Source organism: Arvicanthis niloticus, chromosome 19, assembly GCF_011762505.2.
Source record: "Arvicanthis niloticus isolate mArvNil1 chromosome 19, mArvNil1.pat.X, whole genome shotgun sequence".
In the NCBI taxonomy this organism is placed as follows: domain Eukaryota; kingdom Metazoa; phylum Chordata; class Mammalia; order Rodentia; family Muridae; genus Arvicanthis; species Arvicanthis niloticus.
Genome location: NC_047676.1, coordinates 14,819,962 through 14,825,961, shown reverse-complemented (window position 1 = coordinate 14,825,961; position 6,000 = coordinate 14,819,962).

Sequence of the window (6,000 nt, the reverse complement as noted above, 5' to 3'; positions counted from 1 at the left end):
CCACACAATAACAAGCCTCAGCTGTTCTCCATGACCCCTTTATGCCTTTATAAACAGGACCATCTAGGCGACTTCTCTGCTACCAAGTTTGGTCAGCGGCATGATGCACAAATAAGGTGACCCCTGGTACACAACTTCTATGTAGTGACCCTGAAGAAATATTTTTGCAGAAGCCTTCACTCAGTGATGCTCGTTTCTTCTTAATCACAGATAATTCTGCAGTCCCTCATGACTAACATCCATTACCTCAGCAACACAAAATGTTTACTTTAATGGTTCTGGTATCTTGTTAATCAAAGACAGTTTTCAGTCCCAGTTATCCCGAAGCACAAATCCTTAACTCAAATGGCCTGACAGAGTCTTTTCTTCCTTCTGAAACTCACAAGCCAGGCCTCCATCACCTGCCCTGTCTTCAACATTCTTAGCTTCCAAGCTCCCTCAGAACAGACTACTGAGATCTCAACACTCAATGACTTTTCTGGCCCAGAATTCCAAAGTCTTTCTGTATCTTCAAAACCAACATGGCCAGCTCTGTCATGACAACACTTCACTTCTGGTATCTACTTTTTTCCTAGTTAGGGTTTCTATTGCTGCCATGAAACACCATGACCAAAACCAAGTTGGGAAGGAAAGGATTTATTTGGCTTATACATCCATATTGTAGTCTGTCAACTGAAGAAAGCAGGACGGGAACTCAAACTGAGAAGGACCCGAGAGTCAAGAACTGACATAGAAGCAATAGAGGAGTTCTGCTTATGGGCTTGCTCACCATGGCTTTCTCATCTGACTTTCTTACAGACCAGTCCCACCTGCCCATGAGTAACATCAAGCACTATGAGCTAGGTAGAGCCCCACAAATCACTAATTAAGAAAACGCCTGATCTTATGGAAGCATTTCCTCAAATAAGATTCCCTCCCTTCAGATGACTTTAGTTTGTGTCAAGTTGATATGAAACTAGGCAGCACAGGAACACAATCACAATTCACCCAATGCTGGTGTCTAATGTGTTTAAAGCCATAACAGATTTATCAAACTAGTAGGTAAACAAAGTCCTTTTGATCTAAAGAAATTGGACTTGTGCCTACGTTATGGCCACTGTTCTATCTGTGCTGTAAAATAAAGAAAATGTTTGATAAATGTTTCCATGATTCACATTTTAACTTTTTGTTAAATATTGGTTTCATGTGTGTATTTGTGTGTTTGTGCATTGTGCTTTTTTGTTCTACATAATCATCTGTATGTGTGCACTTATGAGTGCAGGTGGGCATGGGGATCAGAACAGTGTAACGGCCTGCTCTGTTCCACAGGTCAGGACTTAGCAAGAGAGAGAGTGGGAGGAAGAAGGGGAAGAGACTTGAAGAATAGAGACAAGCCAGAGGATCTGTAGTCAAGTCTCCTTTACTGTCTCCCACAGACTATATTCACACCTCCTACTGACTACCACACACACACACACCACTACAAGGAAATCCTGGGTATTTATAAGCCACAAGCAGGAGAACACAGGTGAAAACATTTTACCACGTGCACCATGCAGCTGGGGTCACTAAACAGCAAAACAAGCTATGTGGGATAAACAAGATATTTATCAGAGTGTGCTTCAGCTGATGTAGACTATTGAAAAACAAGTCTCTATCAGGGTATATGGTTCCAGATTGTGGGGAAAAAAGGCTTGGGGATCCCAAGGTTCCTCCTGCCATGCTGTGAGTAGTCAGCTGGGAATGCTCTGGGTTTCTCCAGCTGGAAGTTGGGCCCGGCTGTTCATTAACTAAAAGCCTCTCCCTGGCTCCTCACGGTTCCTCATAGTGGCGCAGCCCCAACACACGAGGAAGCCCTTGGGTTTCCAAAACTGGTTTATTCACATGGCGGATCGTGGATGGATCTGGATACATATCCCCTCAAACCCAGGATCGACCTGAGTTAAAAGGGGAGGGGAGAAGGGGGGAGGGGCTAGGGAGGAGTGTTTAATCGGCTCCACCTCTGGCCTTCAGGTACCTCATTAGTATGTAAATCTCTCTAGGGCCTGTTCAGGCCCTCACTGAAGGGTGGAGGTGGAATGGAGATTAGACCTCCTGTTAAGCCCAACACCAGATGGCTGCAAAGTTGATAGCTGCTTTCTAGCCGCTTTTTTCTGCTTAAAGTCGGCTCCCAACAGAACAGGCATCTGATCCCCTAAAGATGGAAATACATTATGGTCTGTCCCATATCTGTGTTGGAACTATGTTCAGGTATTCATCAAAAATAATACATTTTCTTAACCACTCTACTATCTGTCCAGTCCCACATTTAGAATTCTATTTCTATTCATGACTAAATATATAGTGTTGTGTGACTTAGAATGCAAGGGGCACTACTTAAAAAAATAGAAAGTGAGTTATCCAGAGCTACTTCGCTATCTTTAATATTTTAATGACACATATAAAGGGCTTTAGTTTATATGAAGCTATTTAGGTAGGATGACTAAATACAAAAGGGATTATTCATGGAATCTCTTGATCTATTCTATTTTATTTTATCATATTAAGAATAAAAAGATATCACTAAATACATATAAAATGAATAACAGTATCTTTCATTAACTGACCATTATAAAACACTTAAAATAATTCATTTTTTAAAAAGACTGACAAGATCTAGATGGTCAAAAACTTAGTTCAGATAAATTTTTATTTGTTTATACAATATAATATTGTAACTTGAGAAGCAATAATTCATCACCATAATTTTTCTTCAGAGGAGATATTTTATGTTAAGTAAAAACTACACAACTCTATGTGGTGGTTTGAATAAGAATATACCCCATAGACTCACATATTTGAATGCTTGTTCACCCAGAAGTGTCACTAGTTGTAATGAATAGGAAGTAGGGTCTTGGTGGAAGAAGTGTGTGGAGTAGGTGTTAAAGTTTAAAAAAACCTATGCCAAACCCAGAGTCTGTCTCTGAGCTATGGATCAAAATGCAGCTCTTAGCTGCTTCTCCATCACCACACTTTTCTGCATCCATACTCCCTATCATGAGGATAATAGGCTAAACCTCTGAAACTGTCAGCCAACCCCTGGGTAAATGCTTTCTTCTATAAGAGTTGCCTTAGTCATGGTGTCTCTTCACAGCAATACAAGGGTGACTAAGATACCCTATATTCAAAATCATATATTTGCATGGCTCAAGAACTATCCCCAAATAGTTTCAGTGTACATGCACAAACACATTATAGTCATCACATCACAACAAAAAGAATTAAAACACCATTGTATTTGACGTAAACTAATTTCCAAATTAAGGAACAGGAGGAAGGCAATGTGGTGGGAATGTCTGTACCGGCCTAAGTATTTTTAAAGCTACTAAAATATACTCAGTATAAAATATACTAAAATGTAATTTTCAGTTACCTCTTTTGCAGTTATTCTTTAAAATGTAAATAGTTTTATATTTCCTTTGTAAGTGAAATGGATTTTACCTTTAAGTATTTTTTTATTCTTCTCTCATATTTCACATCCCAAATGTAGTTTTCTCTCTCTTCATCCATTCCTACTCCTTTTCTCTCCAGAAGAGATCAAGCCAAATTTAGCATATTAGGTTGCAATAATGCTAACCACCATCCCTGGTATTAAGCTGGACATGGCAACCCATTAGGAGAAAAAGTATCAAAAAAAATGCAGTCAAAAGAGCCACAAGCATTCTTACCTTCCACTGTTAGGTGTCCCACAAGTAGACCACAGTACACATATAAACAGATAGTCTAGGTCAGGCCCATGCAGACTCCCTGATTGTTGGTTCAGTCTCTGTGATCCTCTATGAGCCCAGGTGAGTTGATTCTATGGATCCAGTTCTTAAGTGTCCTTAACATCTTTGGTTCCTACAATCCTTCCTCCTCCTCTTCTACAGGATTCAGGCTCCATCAAATGCTTGGCTGTGGGTCTCTATAACTATTTTCATCAGTTGCTGTATGGAGCCTCTCTGATGATGGTTATAATAAGTCCTGTCTATAAGTATAGCAAAACATCATTAGGGATCATTTCATTGACTTTTTTTTTTTTTTTTTTTTTTTTTTGCCAGTCCTGTTTGGTTTTATCCTCTAGGCTCTCCAGCCTCTGGTTCCTGGTCCTCCAGCCAGTGCCACATGTGGGCTTTGTCTCAAAGCATGGGTCTCAAGTTGGACCACTCTTTTTGGCTATTTCTATGTCACTTTTACTGCAGCACATGTTTCAAGCAGGGCAAATTGTAGGGCAAAGGTCTTACGGCTGAGCTGGTGTCTCATCCCCTCTCCTGGATGTCATGCTTGGTTAGGGGAATGGGCCAGTCCAGGCTCTGTGTTCCACATTACTAGAAGTTTTATTTATCTAGTGTCACTCTCATAGATTCCTAGGAGTTTCCATTGTTCTAGGTTTCTAGCTCGTCCCCCAGAAGTAAGGCTTACAAAGAGAAATATTTCCTCTGCATACCTCTGTCCTGTTTTAAAACTGCAACTATCTCTGACTACATTTTCTTCTCTAAACTGTGAGTAATGGCTTTCAAAATTGTCTTTTCTTTAGGTGCTTCTCAGCCATTTGATATTCCTCAGCTGGCAGCAAGTACGTTTACCTGCTGATCAAACTTGCTTGCCCAGTGTCGTCTCTATGCCTTAAACCTTGTATCTAAGGTAAAAAATATTTTCTAGACACATACTCATTACTAGTCAACTCTATTGCCTATTTGACATTGCATGAGCTTCCCAGTTCATTCAGAATTTCTCTCATTTCATTCTGAGCTTTAGCTATTACCTTGTGATTAAATCTTCCTAAACTCTGACATCCCAGAAGACACAAAGACATTACAAAGATATGGGCTCAAAACATAAAATACCTGTATCAGTCAGGGTTGCTCTAGAGTAACAGAACTTATAGAATGAATCTCTTTCTATTTAGAGAGGGGACTTATTAGAATGACTTACAGGTTGCAGTCCAGCTAATTCAACAACGGTTGTCTATGAATGGAAAGTCCAACAAGCCAATAGCTCCACCTACTAGCTAGATGTCTTAGTTGGTCTTTAGTGTACACTGGAATTCCCAAGAAAAAAAGCTCTAATGCTAGGGAAGAAATGGGATTGCTAGTAAAGTGAAGGCAAGTAGCAAAGAGTAAGGTCTTCTACAGGATTCCAGCAGAAGGTGTGGCTCACATTAAAGGTCTGTATTCTGTCCTCAAGACCAAGAACAAAAGTAAATGTCCTCCCACCTGGAAATCCTAATTATCACTAGATCTTCCTTCTTCAAATTAAACAACAGCAACAACAACGACAACAAAAATCCCTCACTAATGTGTCCTCTCTTTGGGGATTTTAGTTACTTATACATGTAGTTAAACTGACAAACACAAATAGCTGTCATAATACATAAATCTAGTACTGCAAAACAACCTAACCATTTTTAAAAAGGGGGCTGGAGAGGCGATTTAGTGGTTAAGAGTGACCTTCATGAGACAGTGAACAAGCTACCATCCTAGCTTGATGGGATCTGGTGCCCTCTTCTGGACACTGAGGGCAAAGCATCTGTATTCACTTGCACATGTCAAACATAATTATGAAAAAAAAAAAAAAAAAAAAAAAAGAACCAAGATGCTAAAGAGCTACTTCATATGACCAGCAAGTGCAGGGAATGGGTTATGTAAATTGAGTGAATAGACACAAAAGACCTTTCATATGCATGTATTGAAGGAAATATCTTTTGTTTGAGTTTGATTATAAATTCACTACATTCATTCAAATAATTGTCTATGAGATTTATACTGTGACTTTAACTATTTTCCAAGTACACAGCAACTGCCTTTTGACTGTTCCTGTTCAGTTATTGGTGGATTTGTATTATTATAATTTACTGTCCCATTATATAAAGTATCTTTCTGTTATTAAATTCTGTGGGGAAAAAAAACTTCTTTTTTCAATATTATCTACTTCTAGCACACTAATACTATGTCATTATAGCATTGGGAGTCATAATTACTATCACTAAAAGTCACCCTTGAA